The following is a 14,897-nucleotide window of genomic DNA, read 5'->3' as shown; positions in this document are numbered from 1 at the left end:
GGGCATACATCCTAAATGATCCCCTCGTGGTGCATGGGAGGTTTCTGAACTGTGCCCTTTGTGAGTCTGGGGTGATAGCATGATAATCCAGGACAGTTCGCTTTACAAAGTTGTAATCCCGGTTCTGTTGTGAGTCAATGGTGCGATAAGCCTCTGCCAGTCTTCCGTTCAGGTGTCCCACTAACAAACGCACCCAGCCAGAGTGGGTAACCTCCATCACTGCACACAGCTACTCAAAGTCCTTGAAGAACTCTTCCACATCTCCGGAAACCACATCAAGTCTGCCCGGGTGATCCATACAGGCTCCTGGATCGCTGGGTTTACACTCCAACACATATTACTCCCTCTGTCAGACTCCATTGCTTCTCGTCTCCTCTGTGCTCGGCAAGCAGCCTCCCCTTTATACTGCTGAGATACACCGGGGCCAAGAGCTGCCATCTCTTCTTCGAACCACACCAACCACTGGCTTTTTGGGGCAGAGATCCCTGCCCTCAGTGCTTGTCCATCAGACATCTGTGAGGAGGTGGACTGGCTCGCACCCATTAGTAGATCAATTAAGGCCTCTTTACTCAGTCCCTGGTAGCTCAGGCCCAGATCTCTGTCTCTGTCCTGTAGACTGCATACAGTGCAGTTTCTGTACTCACTCTGTGGGTGAATCTCCATTAGGCTGCGCTCTGTTGATCCCACTGCTGCCACCAGTTGTGACGGGGTCCTTCTCCGATATCACACTATCAACAGAGCGAGAGATAGCTGTACAATCCAATAGGAATTTATTCCAAGCAAATCAAATGGTCCATAACGTAATCCCCGAAACAGAGGATAAAAATACTAAAGAAACACGAATATAGTCCAGAAAGCGATAAATAAATGTCCAGGTCTCTCTGAGAAGCCACAGCTTCCCTCAGACGTTCAATCTTCTTCCAACAACGCTAAACAATATTCATGTTGGAAGCTAGAAGTAATTATATTATAATGTTTGAAAAGTGGCGGGATCCGATCTGACTTCCACAATGTGCTTAGACACAGTCTAGCAGCTAATAGGATATGAAGTCTAAGTCCCCAAATAGTAAAAATAGTATAGTCCTTTAGCGTGCTTGACGGATATTTTTTTAGACTCCAGGGGACAATAAAGTTAGTTTCTTCTTCATTTATCCTTGCTTGAATCCTTTAAATGGTCTAGACCATAGTGTCCTGCTGAGGCCTAGCACATGTGCTTCATCGGGAATGTTCCCGCAGCTCTCACACGTGTTGCTGCAGCGTCGACCGTCCAGAGTGCAGTGAGACCCCCTGTGTGTCCCATGGTGAGGTATATATAGGTTTAAGTGACTGTTGGTGTTGTCCTTTTTAGGAAGTTCTGTTTCTTGCATGATGCAATGCAGTACCAGAATTACACACAGATAGACACTTTTGATATGTCTGCAAAGTATTGTAAATTATTTAATAAATGGGAACTTTTTACCTTCCTCCTGTGGTGGGTAAATTTGAATGAAACCCCAAAATAAATTAATTAATCATTAGGTAACAGATCTTCTTTCTTCTTTAGCGATAGCAGGTTAAATGTCAATAATAATGATAATAAATATTATATCATTGTTATATGATTCAATAATATAATAATGTGGATTCATGTTATGGTAGGCCGTGCCTGATAATCATATAAAATACATAATTATACTTCCCTAAAGCTAAACCGATGCAAAATGGCTCCGATCATCATCTGGTGTCATCTGGTCATCACATGGTATCTTCTTATCTTCAGTTAATATCTGTTGGTTATTTTCGGCATAAACACAGTATTTAGATAATAAATCCTTTGGAATAGATGACTGCATATTGATATGATTTTTGATTATCAATATAATCAATATTTATTACATTCATTATTGCTCAGTTCACAAACTTTATTTTTTATTGCAAAGTCAATATATTTAATCAAAATCCATAATAAAATCTTGATAAAAAAAATGCAAAATCCATAATTGGAAGATATTATTATACGCTTTTGCTATCTGTGAAGTGTCAGTTGGACTTACATTAGTCACGTTGGGTATTTTTGGAATCCTTGTGCTGCCTGCTGTCAGCTCTGGAACAGATGTTAAGACGTCTTTGGTCAGCATGGCAGGGGTTAACGTTGATACTCCCCTGCTCTCGGTAGTAACCGTAGCTGAGTCCTAATGCACAGAACATGTCAGGTTTGCAGCTTCCTGACAATACTGTATTGTGAAGCTTTGGAAATGACAAAAAAATCACTGAGACTTTATAATAGCGTCGTCCATCTTGGCATCATAGGCTCATCACCCGCTGCAGGCCTGAGGTGGTGAGGGCGGATTGTGATTGCCACACTCATATTTAGGACTTTACCTCTGGGACTTCTGGAGAGTGGCTTTTGCTTCTGGCAACTTTTTGTACAATTACTTGGATTTAGAAATAGTCTAAATCTTTATTAAACATTAAAGTCTTTTATTATTTTGGAATCTTGATTGTAGACTTCATTCCCTAACGATATACTAAATCTGTCAATGTTCCTATAATATCACAGCGCACCATATTATCATTATTGTTATCATCAAAGTATTCATAGAATTGATGTTTAGAATAATAAAACAATACTGGATAATAATACAGATGATAATATTTTCCATGTAATAACATTTATTTTATTAGTGTAATCACTAGAGATGAGCAAATCGGTCGTGATTCGGCTTGAGTTCGGTTCGCCGAACGGAGGTCTCGTTCGAGTTCGGTTCGGCAAACCACTCGAACCGCATAGGAAACAATGGAAGGCAATCACAAACACATAAAAACACCTAGAAAACACCCTCAAAAGTGTCCAAAAGGTGACAAACAACTCACAACACAACACAAACACATGGGAAAGTGACAAGAACAAATTCTCATGCGAAAAAAAAACCAGCGTAACGAGGAAAAAGAGGACGAGACACAGATATAGGCATGGCATGCCCTTCTAAAATCATGTATAACACCGCAAGGGGACTCCAAGCAGAGTCTCCCTTTTTTCCAAAAATTGGGCCCTACAGACACCACTTCAGTAACAGCACTTGTGCCCCAGTTGCAAACTGGACAGGTAGATTTGCATCAAGCACATTCAAAAATACGCCATCCTTAACTGTCCCCAGGATGGCACCGGGGTAGGTAGCAAAGTCTTTGCTGAACCATGACTTGTTCATCTTGGCTCCTTTTTAAAAACACAGCAAGCAAGGGTTACTCAAAGCGGAGTCTCCTTTTTCTCCAAAAATTAGGCCACACAGACACCCCTTCAGTGACAGCACTTGTGCCCCAGTTGTACACTTCACAGGTAGATTTGCATCAAGCACATTCAAAAATACGCCAGCCTAAGCTGTCCCCAGGATGACACCGGGTGAGGTAGCAAAGTCTTTGCTTGAACCATGACTTGTTCATCTTGGCTCCCTTTTAAAAATACAGCAAGCAAGGGTTACTCCAAGCGGAGTCTCCCTTTTTTCCAACAATTGGGTCACACAGACACCCCTTCAGTGGCACCACTCGTGCCCCAGTTGTACACTTCACAGGTAGATTTGCATCAAGCACATTCAAAATACACAAGCATTTACTGTCCCCAGGATGACACAGGGGTTGTAAATTCCTTGTGGATCCATGACTTGTTCATTTTGATGAACGTTAGTCTGTCCACATTGTCACTGGACAGACGCATGCGCTTATCTGTCAGCACACACCCAGCAGCACTGAAGACACGTTCAGAGACAACCCTGGCAGCTGGACACGACAAAATCTCCAAGGCGTAAGTGGAGAGCTCTAGCCATTTTTCAATATTTGAAGCCCAAAATGAGCAAGGCTCCATTTGCAAAGTCATGGCATCGATGTTCATTTGGAGATACTCCTGTATCATCCTCTCCAGCCGTTAACTATGTGTCAGACTTGTTGTCTCTGGTGGCCTTGCAAAGGGTGGTCTAAAAAAATTATGAAAAGATTCAATAAAATTGCTGTTACCAGCACCAGATACGGTGCTGCTGGTACAGGTAGACTGTTGAAGATGACGAAACCGTCCCATGTTTGTCGAGTTACAACTGGGAGATTCACTCGGTGCACCTGCACGGGTGTTTGGTGGTAAAGCCAAGCTAAGATCGAGTAACAGCTTTTGCTGATACTCCTGCATACGTGCGTCCCTTTCTATGGCTGGAATTATGTCACAAAATTTGGACTTGTACCAGGGATCTAATAGTGTGGCAAGCCAGTAGTCATCATCACTTCTAATTTTGACAATACGAGGGTCATGTTGGAGGTAGTGCAGCAAGAAGGCGCTCATGTGTCTTGCGCAGCCATGCGGACCAAGGTCACGCTGTGTTTGTGGCATAGAGGTGCTAACCGTTCTTTCTTCCTCTGACATCTCCCCCCAACCTCTTTCAACTGAAATTTGACCAAGGTCTCCCTCATCCGCTGAGTCTTCCATGTCCATGGACAGTTCGTCCTCCATTTCTTCATGTTCCCCTGCACCTTCCTCAACATTTCGCCTGCTACCAAGCGCCCTTGTTTATCCCTGTCCCACATGGTCCCATGCCTGCCGCGTTGGTGATGATGAACGTCTGGACCTTGGTGATGTTGTTGTGTCTTGTGCATATGAATCCTCCTGTAGTTCCTCCCCTTCCTGTTGTCCCACCGCCTGACTCCGAATAGTGTTTAGCGTGTGCTCCAGCATGTAAATGACTGGAATTGTCATGCTGATAATGGCATTGTCAGCGCTAAACATATTCGTCGCCATGTCGAAACTGTGCAGAAGGGTGCATAGATCCTTGATCTGAGACTACTCCATCAGGGTGATCTGCCCCACCTCTGCATCTCGTTGGCCCAGGCTATACATCATGATGTATTGCACCAGGGCTCGGCGGTGCTGCCACAGTCGCTGTAACATGTGGAGAGTCGAATTCCAGCGTGTCGGCACATCGCATTTCAGGCGATGAACCGGCAGGCCGAAAGACTTCTGGAGCGATGCAAGTCGCTCAGCTGCGGCGGTTGAACGGAAGTGAGCAGACAGTTTTCGTGCCCTGTTTAGAAGGCCATCTAGGCCGGGATAGTGTGTTAAAAATTGCTGGACAACAAGGTTCAACACGTGAGCCATACAAGGCACGTGTGTCACCTTGCCCAGGCGAAGGGCCACACCCAGGTTTGCAGCATTGTCGCACACGGCCTTACCAGGCTGCAGGTTGAGTGGAGACAACCATTTACCAAACTCAGTCTCCAGAGCTGCCCACAACTCAGCCGCTGTGTGACTCTTATTTCCAAGACATTTCAAGATAAAGACCGCCTGATGCCGTTGCGCTCTGCTGCCAGCATAGTAATTAGGGGTGCGTGATTCCTTCTGCGCAGTTACAACGCTGGTGGCCTGACCAGGCAGGCTTGGGGCGGAGGTGGAGGACCCAGATGAGGTTGAGGAGGCAGAAGCAGTGGAGGAACTTGGACAGACAGAGGATTGACACACAAGTCGTGGGGACGGCAAGACTTGTGCAGCAGACCCTTCATCATCTATCACCATAGTTACCCAGTGCCCAGTCAGCGACATGTAACGTCCCTGTCCATGCTTACTGGTCCAAGTATCTGTGGTGAAATGCACCCGTTCACACACAGAGTTTCTCAAGGAAGCGGTGATGTTGATTGCATTATGCTGGTGTAGCGCAGGCACACCTTTCTTAGAGAAGTAGTGGCGACTGGGCATCTGGTACTGGGGCACAGCGACAGACATAAGGTCTCTAAAATCCTGTGTGTCCACTAGGCGGAAAGGCAGCATTTCTGTAGCCAAGAGCTTACAGAGGGATAAAGTCAACCTCTTAGCTTTGTCATGAGTCGCAGGAAATGGCCTTTTATTTGTCCACATCTGAGCATCAGAGATCTGGCTGCTGTGTGTAGACGGTGGTGAGTATGGTGTCCCTGGAAAAATGCAGGTTTGTGAGGAAAGTGCAGGCGTAGACATGATGTTGCCTTCATCCAACGTTGGTGCTATCGATGTCTGTGAGAGCTGTACACATGCACATGATTCCCCTTCCAAACCAACAGATGACCTAACAAGCAAACTGCCTGTTGCGGTTACAGTGGTGGAAGTTGTGCGTGGAAAACCAGGTGTGACAGCTATCCCCACAGTCCTAGAAGATGAAGAGCGCGTGGATGCACTGAAAGGGGCAGGCGGTGGATGGTCCGCTCCGCTAGGCCGCATTGCAGCACGGTGAGCTTCCCACTGGGACATATGATATTTATTCATGTGACGATTCATGGAAGAAGTTGTCAAACTGCTAAGGTTTTGGCCTCTACTAACAGATTCCCGACAAATTTTACAGATCACATGATTTAGGCGATCCTTTGCAAGGTCAAAAAAGGACCAGGCTAGGCAAGGCTTAGAGGGCATGCGTCCTGCTGAGCCACCCCGACTAGTGCTCAGAGGCACAGTGGTGGCTGAGGATGCAGTTGTAGACGTGCTACCAGGACTCCTCCTCTGTCCAGGAAGGCGCAAGGTAACTTCGTCGTTGGTTGCATCCTCCTCCACCGCCTCTGTTGACCTCCTCGAGTGCCTGACTGTGGGTTGACAGTAGGTGGGATCTAGAACTTCCTCATCAATTGTTGTGTTTGCACTCCCCTCACCCTCAGACCAAGCCTCTTCCTGCCCTGACCGAATATTTAAGTTGTCATCCCAATCTGGTATCTGCGTCTCATCGTAATCAGTATGTTCCTCATTGTCTATAACAACAGGTTGGTGAATAAGGGTCAACATTATGCTCAGAAAGTTGTTCCTCACGGCCTGAAACTGAGTCACAAAGGTTCTGGACATCACTGCAGACCATTTCCTGGTCTGTACTCACTGTAGCTTGGGAGCAGACCTCTGATTCCCAGGCTATAGTGTGACTGAACAGCTCTGCAGACTCGGCCATCTCTGTTCCACCATACTGTGCAGGGCGGATGGAGACTTGAGAGCTGGGAGAAAGCAAGTGTGATTGGGATGACAACTCAGAGGACTGGTGTTTTTTGGATGCGGTAGTTGAGGTGGAGGAGAGGGCACTTGTTGGACAATTGGACAACTTGAGATCCATTCAAGCATGTTCTTTTTTTGTGCATCATCTACCTTTGTTCCAGTTCTTCGTGTCCGTAAAAAAGGGAGCACATCGGATTGTCCACGGAAAGCAGTAGACATCTTACTTTTGCTGGTAGATGGCCTATCTTCAGCAGATGTTAATGGAGCTTTGCCACCTTCCCCACGGACACAAACTTGTTTTCCTTTTCCAACACGCCTCTTCCCCTTTCCACCAGCATCTGTCATTTTGCCACTCATTTTTATAGCGACAAGATTGGGCACTTAAAATGTGGTAGTAAAAATTGAGAGGTGGTGTAGATTGCAGCAGTGGTCTAGCTTTATTGACAGCAGAATAAACAACAATAACTATCCCCGACAATGCAACTATGGCCCTTAAACTGGCAGCACAGTTTGCTATTCCAATAGCTTAGTAACAATGAGTTTGACGATGCAATGCAGAGGTGCTGGAAATAGCTTGGCTCCAGTGGGACACTAATGAAGTCCAACAGCCACTTTTGGGATGCCACTAACTGGCAGCACTCTTTTCAATTAAAATGGCTTTGCTAAAATGTGCAGGAGGGGAGAATGCAGAGGTTCTGGGACTTGCTTAGCACAATAATGGAGGACACCAGCCACTCTTTGGATGGCACTAACTGGCAGCACTCTGCTATTAAAATGGCTTTGCTACAAAGGGCAGGAGGGTACAGTGGCTGGGTTGTGGTCAGTGTAGAGGAAAGGAAGCCTCACTTTCTATCCCTCCTAATGGTGAAATGCAGCAAGGAAGTCCCTGAGCTTAGCTACACAGGCGCTGTTATCTGTAGCTGTTAAAAACTGTTTCCACGGACCTGACTGTCACCTATGGCTCTGAGCCGGATGAAATGAGCCCTTAAAAGGGCTGAAAGAAACTACTATCCCTGTTCTGTATAGCGCTGTGTGTAGAGCGTATAAAGCAGGATCGGCGACAGGCGCTGCGTCTGCGGTGACTGTCACTCAGAAGCAGAAGGCAGATAATGGCGTCCAGACGGACAGATGCCTGTATTTATAATGCAGGGACATGTGACATGGACATCCTATCACACATGCCCTTGCTTGTCTGGCAAAAAGTCCACTTAGCTGTGTGTGTGTCTGGGATTGGCTGACATGCTGGCCCGCCACATTACACGCGCGCTTAGGGAAGGAAGAACAGAAAAAAAAAATGGCGATCGCCATTATCCCAGCAGCAGTGATCTGAACGCGCTGTCCCCGCACACTATACGCTGAAATTTCATAATTGTGTGAGTCACAGCGTGACTTACACTATTACAGCGAAAAGCCAGCTAGTAATTAGCTTGGGTTTTTGCTACTAGAACCGTTCTCGAACGTATCTAGAACTATCGAGCTTTAGCAAAATGCTCGAGTTTTAGTTCGATCTAGAACAGCCCCCAAAATCACTCGAGCCGCGAACTGGAGAACCTCGAACCGCGAACCGCGCTCAACTCTAGTAATCACCTTTTCAACCCATAGATGTCAATGTGTTTAAGTGTAACTAAATGCCATGCTAAGTAAGACAGGATTCCTTACAGTTAGAACAATTGTGGCATGCCTTCAGAAAGGCTGGATGATTCCTCAGTACACAAAATATTAATGATTCAATGACAAAATACGTAACTGATGTAGGAAGGTTGGTCTTTCCCACCCTCTCTAACTATGTCACTAATGTTTTAATTTTTATTACTCTAATTTTATTGATTTGATATATATACATATATATATATACTTATTATTTATTTATTAATCTCCTAAAATAAGGAAACTGTATAACTATACACCAGAATGAATGAATATATTAGCGAATGAAATGTTTTCAAAGGATTGAAACATTTTCTTTAGTGAGTTAATTTAATCATCAATAATATTTAATAAAGTAATATTCTTATACTACACATTACTCTAGTAAATATTGAAGTGTTTTCTCAATTGAGATTCAATAGTAGAGTTGAGCGCGGTTCGCGGTTCGACGTTCTCCAGTTCGCGGCTCGAGTGATTTTGGGGGCTGTTCTAGATCGAACTAGAACTCGAGCTTTTTGCTAAAGCTCGATAGTTCTAGATACGTTTGAGAACGGTTCTAGCAGCAAAAAGCAGGGCTTTTTACAGCTACAGAGTGCAGGAGCCATCGCTGGCAGCCTGCCAGAAGCTGGTAACCAAGATAAACATCGGGTATCCAAGCAAAGCGCTTTGGTTAGTAACCCGATGTTTATCCTAGTTACGTGCAGGAAGCCCACATTTCCCCGCTCAGCTCACTCCGCCCCCTCCTGCACGCGGCATGTACACACACACTCACACACACACACACACACACACTCACGTCCCCAGCCATGCAGTCCACGACACTGACGTCCTCCTGGCACTCTGCACACATGGTCCCGCTCGGCTTACCTGCGGTGATGAAATCCCGCCATCCCGACCTCAGCGCTTTCACTGTCCTCCATGGACGCCGCTTGTTACATCACCTTCTCTCGCTTCCGACCCGAGACTGACTAGCGGTGACGTCACGGGCCTCTCGCGATACTTGGCTGTGAAAGCGGCGGTCATTGAAGTCAGTGACAGGTGCTGTCAGCAGTGCAGGAGATCAGCGCAGGTAATGTACCTCTCTGACAGCAGCACTTGTCATCCCCCTGCAGTAACCTGGGCTGACCCATTGATGTTAGCTCAGGTCACTGCACTGCTCTCCCAGCCAATGGGGAACATCCTGCTCTTCATTGACTGGGACAGTGTGGATCGTCATGGCAACCCCTTGGATTACACCAGACCTGGATTTGTTTTTCGTTCTAATAAATTGGTTAAAAAGGGAATGTATTGGGGAGTGTTTTTTCAAATAAAAATGTGTTTGTCGTCTATTTTTTTTTATTACTGACTGGGTTGGTGATGTCGGGTATCTGATAGACGCCTGACCTCACCAACCCCAGGGCTTGATGCCAGGTGACATTACATATCTGGTATTAACCCCATATATTACCCCATTTGCCACTGCACCAGGGCACGGGATGAGCTGGGGCGAAGCACCAGGATTGGCGCATCTAATGGATGCGCCACTTCTGGGGCGGCTGCGGCCTGCTATTTTTAGGCTGGGGAGAGTCCAATAACCATGGACATCCCTAGTCTGAGAATATCAGACCCCAGCTGTCTGCTTTACCTTGGCTGGTGATCCAATTTTGGGGGGACCCCTACGTGGTTTTTTTTTTAAAATTATTTATTTAATTTAAAATAACAGCGTGGGGTGCCCTCAGTTTTGGATTACCAGCCAAGGTGAGGCTGCCAGCTGTGGTCTGCAGGCTGCAGCCGTCTGCTTTACCCTAGCTGTCTACAAAAATAGGGGGAACCCTACGTCATTTTTATTTAATTTTTTTGGCTAAATACAAAGCTAAGCACCCCTTAGTGCCACATGCAAGGCACCAAAGGGTGCAAAATTACAAAATGCAGGAGAGTGGGACATTATGTGTCTTTTTGCCATTATAATGACAGATAAGACTGATATGAAGTGCACAAGCACAAGAAAATCACCAGAGCGCTCTACGCTGTGAAAATCAGTAGAAAATGGCACTGGAGTGAACATGTGACCGCCTCATGTAGGTTGAAGCTAAGGATCCTGGGTAAATTTATGTATTTTCCCTCCTTCAGTTTTTTTGCAGCACACAAAAAAAACGGAAGGCACACGGATGACAAACAGATGACATACGGACCGTCTACGGAACGGAAACGGATGCCACACGGATGCATCCGTGAAAAAAAATGGACTGTTTTTTGCAGACCACAAAAATGGATCGGTCATGTGAATGTAGCCTTATTCTGATCTGCCGTTTATAAACAGCAGGCAGAAATAAGTGAATAGCGCCCCCCAGCGTCAGAAAATCTCCGGGGTTTCAGGGCTAGCTGAGACCCTGGAGATCATGATTCAGGCCGGTTTTTCTGGTCCCCGCTCACGTGATCACAGATATACACCGTACACCGATGATCACGTTACAGTAAATGACAGCACCGGTAAAAAATTATTTATCTCCCATCTGGCATGAACAAACATGATAAATTTCCTCCCCGGTCCCCCGGTGTCACCAAAGTGCCCCCCCTGATGCCCTCCCAGAAATCCAAGATGGCCGCGCGCACAGCAGCGCGCCGGCCGCATTCACCCTACTCCTCTGATTTCTGTCGCATGTGCCATGCCACATGCGACAGAAAACTCCTCCCCAGGCCCCCTATAACCCCACCGGTGTTCCCCGGTGTCCCACGGTACCTGTGCAGCGTTGATCCCCCCACGGCCCTCTCCTTCACAATAGACGCTGCCGCATGCACAGAGCGGCTGTCAGCTCAGCTTCCTGTGTTCAGACACAGTGAGTGGTGGTTATGCATCTGTAAGCTAAATGGGTGGCACGGTGGCTCAGTGGTTAGCACTGCAGTCTTGCAGCGCTGAGGTCCTGGGTTCAATACTCATCAAGGACACCATCTGCAAGGAGTTTGTATGTTCTCCCCGTGTTTGCGTGGGTTTCCTCCGGGTACTCCGGTTTCCTCCCACTCTCCAAAGACATACAGCGCTATGGAATTAATAACGCTATATAAATGAATAAATTATTATTATTACTGCAATGCCCTGCTCATGAGGTAAGGAACATAATTGATCAGGAGAGCTATATACTACATTTCCAAATGGAGGGATTTGCTTTTATAGTTGCCCTGCTGAACGACTACCAAACATGAGAGTCCGTTATACGCCACAAGAAAACACATCTAAATAGCGAGCTCTGTTGTTAAGTATTCATTCAGCTGGATAACTGGACTTAAAGGGGTATTCCATCTCCAAGATCCTATCCCCAATATATAGTAGGTGGAATAGCAATAATATCAGCAAATACCAATATTTGGAAATGTAGAATAGTTCTCCTGATTAGGCATGCCCTTACCTCATGAGCAGGGCATTGCAGCTTTGGTAGCAACCATTACGACATGGACTCTGCTGCTGTGGACCCGGGGAGAGTGAGTGCAGATTCATTGCACCCACACTCCTCACATGAAGGGTCTGCACTCCTAGAAAATGAGGGATACGTTCCCTGAGTGTCTCCCCCCCCCCCATATTCTAGACGGGACCCCTTTATTTTTTTTCTTACAATAAATTGGTGAAAGAGGAAATGTTTTGGGGACTGTTTTTTCAAATAGATTTCTTTTGTCGATTTTTTTTTTGTTAGTACTGACAGTTTATGATGTTGGGTATCTAATAGACGCCATGACATCACAAACTGCTGGGCTTGATCTCAGGTGACTTTACAGCTAGTATCAACCCGATTTATTACCCCATTTGCCACTGCACCAGGGCACGGGATGAGCTGGGGTGAAGCGCCAGGATTGGCGCATCTAGTGGATGCGCCACGTCTGGGGTGCCTGCGGCCTGCTATTTTTAGGCTGTGAAGGCCCAATAACTATGACACTATAACACTGAGAATACCAGACCACAGCTGTCCGCTTTACCTTGGCTGGTGATCCAATTTGGGGAAGACCCTACTTTTATTGTGTAATTATTAATATTTATAAAATAATTATAAAAAAAGAGCCTGGGGGGACCTCCACATTGGATCCCCAACCACGGTAAAGCTGCCAGCTGTGGTTTTCAGGCTACAGCCATCTGCTTTACCCTAGCTGGCTATCAAAAATGGGGAGACCCAACGTCATTTTTTTTTAACTATTTTTTAAATAGAAAAAATTAATGGGCTTCCCTGTATTTTGATTGCCAACTAAGGTAACGGCAGGCAGATGGGGGTGGCAACCCATAGCTGTCTGCTTTATCTGCGCTGAGAATCAAAAATACCGCGGAGCGCTACGTCATTTTTTTTAAAGATTTATTTTTACAGCACTGTGATGTCCAGCAATCAAAATACAGGGAAGCCCATTTTGTTTTTAGTTATTTAAATAAATAATTAAAAAAAAATATATATGGGCTCCCGCTGCATTTTTTGTATTGCTAGCTAAGGGTAATCCAAGCAGCTACTGGCTGGTAACCCCCACTGCTTGGTGTTACCTTCACTGGCAATAGAAAATCCAGGGAAGCATTTTTTATTTTTTTTGCCAAAAAACTACAAAAAAAGGACGTGAGCTTCGCCATATTTTTGTATGCTAGCCAGGTATAGCAGGCAGGTGCTGGAAGAGTTGGATACAGCGCCAGAAGATGGCGCTTCTATGAAAGTGCCATTTTCTGAGGCGGCTGTAGACTGCAATTCTCAGCAGTGGGGCCCAGAAAGCTCAGGCCAACCTGTGCTGCGGATTCCAATCCCCAGCTGCCTAGTTATACCTGGCTGGACACAAAAATGGGGCGAAGCCTATGTCATTTGTTTTCTAATTATTTCATGAAATTCATGAAATAATAAAAAAGGGCTTCCCTTTATTTTTGGTTCCCAGCCGGGTACAAATAGGCAACTGGGGGTTGGGGGATGCCGTACCTGCCTGCTGTACCTGGCTAGCATACAAAAATATGGCGAAACCCACATAATTTTTTCAGGGGGCAAAAAACTTCTGCATACAGTCCTGGATGGAGTATGCTGAGCATTGTAGTTCTGCAGCTGCTGTCTGTCTGTATGGAGAAGAGCAGACAGCAGCTGCAGAACTACAAGGCTCCGCATACTCCATCCAGGACTGTATGCAGAAGTTTTTTACCCACCAAAAAAATTACGTGGGCTTCGCCATATTTTTGTATGCTAGCCAGGTACAGCAGGCAGCCACAGGCTGCCTCCAACCCCCAGTTGCCTATTTGTACCCGGCTGGGAACCAAAAATATAGGGAAGCCCGTTTTTTTAATTATTTCACTTATTTCATGAAATAATTAAAAAACAAATAACGTGGGCTTCACCCCATTTTTGTGTCCAGCCAGGTACAACTAGGCAGCTGGGGATTGGAATCCGCAGCACAGGTTAGCCCGAGGTTTCTGGGTGCCTCTGCTGCGAATTGCAGTCCGCAGCCGCCCCAGAAAATGGCGCTCTCATAGAAGCGCCATCATCTGGCGCTGTATCCAACTCTTCCAACAACCCTGGAGCCGGGTGGCTTGTTGGGTAATCATGAGTTAATACTGGCTTTGTTTTACTAGCTAGCATTAAGCCATAGATTCTTAATGTCAGGCACGCTTGACCCGGCCATTAAGAATCTCCAATAAAGGGTTAAAAAAAAGACACCACACAGAGAAAAAATACTTTAATAGAAATAAATACACAGACACATTAGAGACTCCATCTTTATTACCCCTTGTCAGCCCTCCACGATCCTGCTCTTCTGTCTTTCTCGTTCAACAAATGCAGCTCTGCTCCATCACTGCTGCATGAGGGAAGACGCTGCACGGGAAGCAGCGTGCAGCCTTCACTCCGTGAGAGATCAGTGCTGCTGGCTGCTGGCGGTGACAGATGCGTTACCATAGCAACAGGGCTCCGATCATGTGATTCCCGGAGCCGCGGTTAGCGGTGACGTCACCGCTAACTGCGTTGCTATGGCAACGGTAATCTCCGTTAATGACCGGCTGTGTCAGCCGGTCCCTAACGGAACGGGGAGTTGACCGTGTGCTAGAGCATGTCGCCGGTACACGGCGATACACAAATGTGCACAGTGTACCGGAGAGTGCAATGACAGGTCCTACATGACGCGTCATAGTCATGTGACCAGTCTGTAGCCAATGAGATAATAGCCACGTGACTGGTCACATCATGGCTATTTTGACGTCACGATAGGTCCTGCATCACTGCTGGCAGTGCTGGTCACCGGGAGGATTCATCGGATGGAATAGCGGCAGGAGACAGAGTGCAGGAGGGATCGCGGGGACCGGTAAGTGTCATGGCAATGTTTA

This window comes from Anomaloglossus baeobatrachus, chromosome 3 (assembly GCF_048569485.1).
Source record: "Anomaloglossus baeobatrachus isolate aAnoBae1 chromosome 3, aAnoBae1.hap1, whole genome shotgun sequence".
Taxonomy (NCBI): Eukaryota; Metazoa; Chordata; class Amphibia; order Anura; family Aromobatidae; genus Anomaloglossus; species Anomaloglossus baeobatrachus.
Note: the sequence above shows the minus strand (reverse complement) of the source record.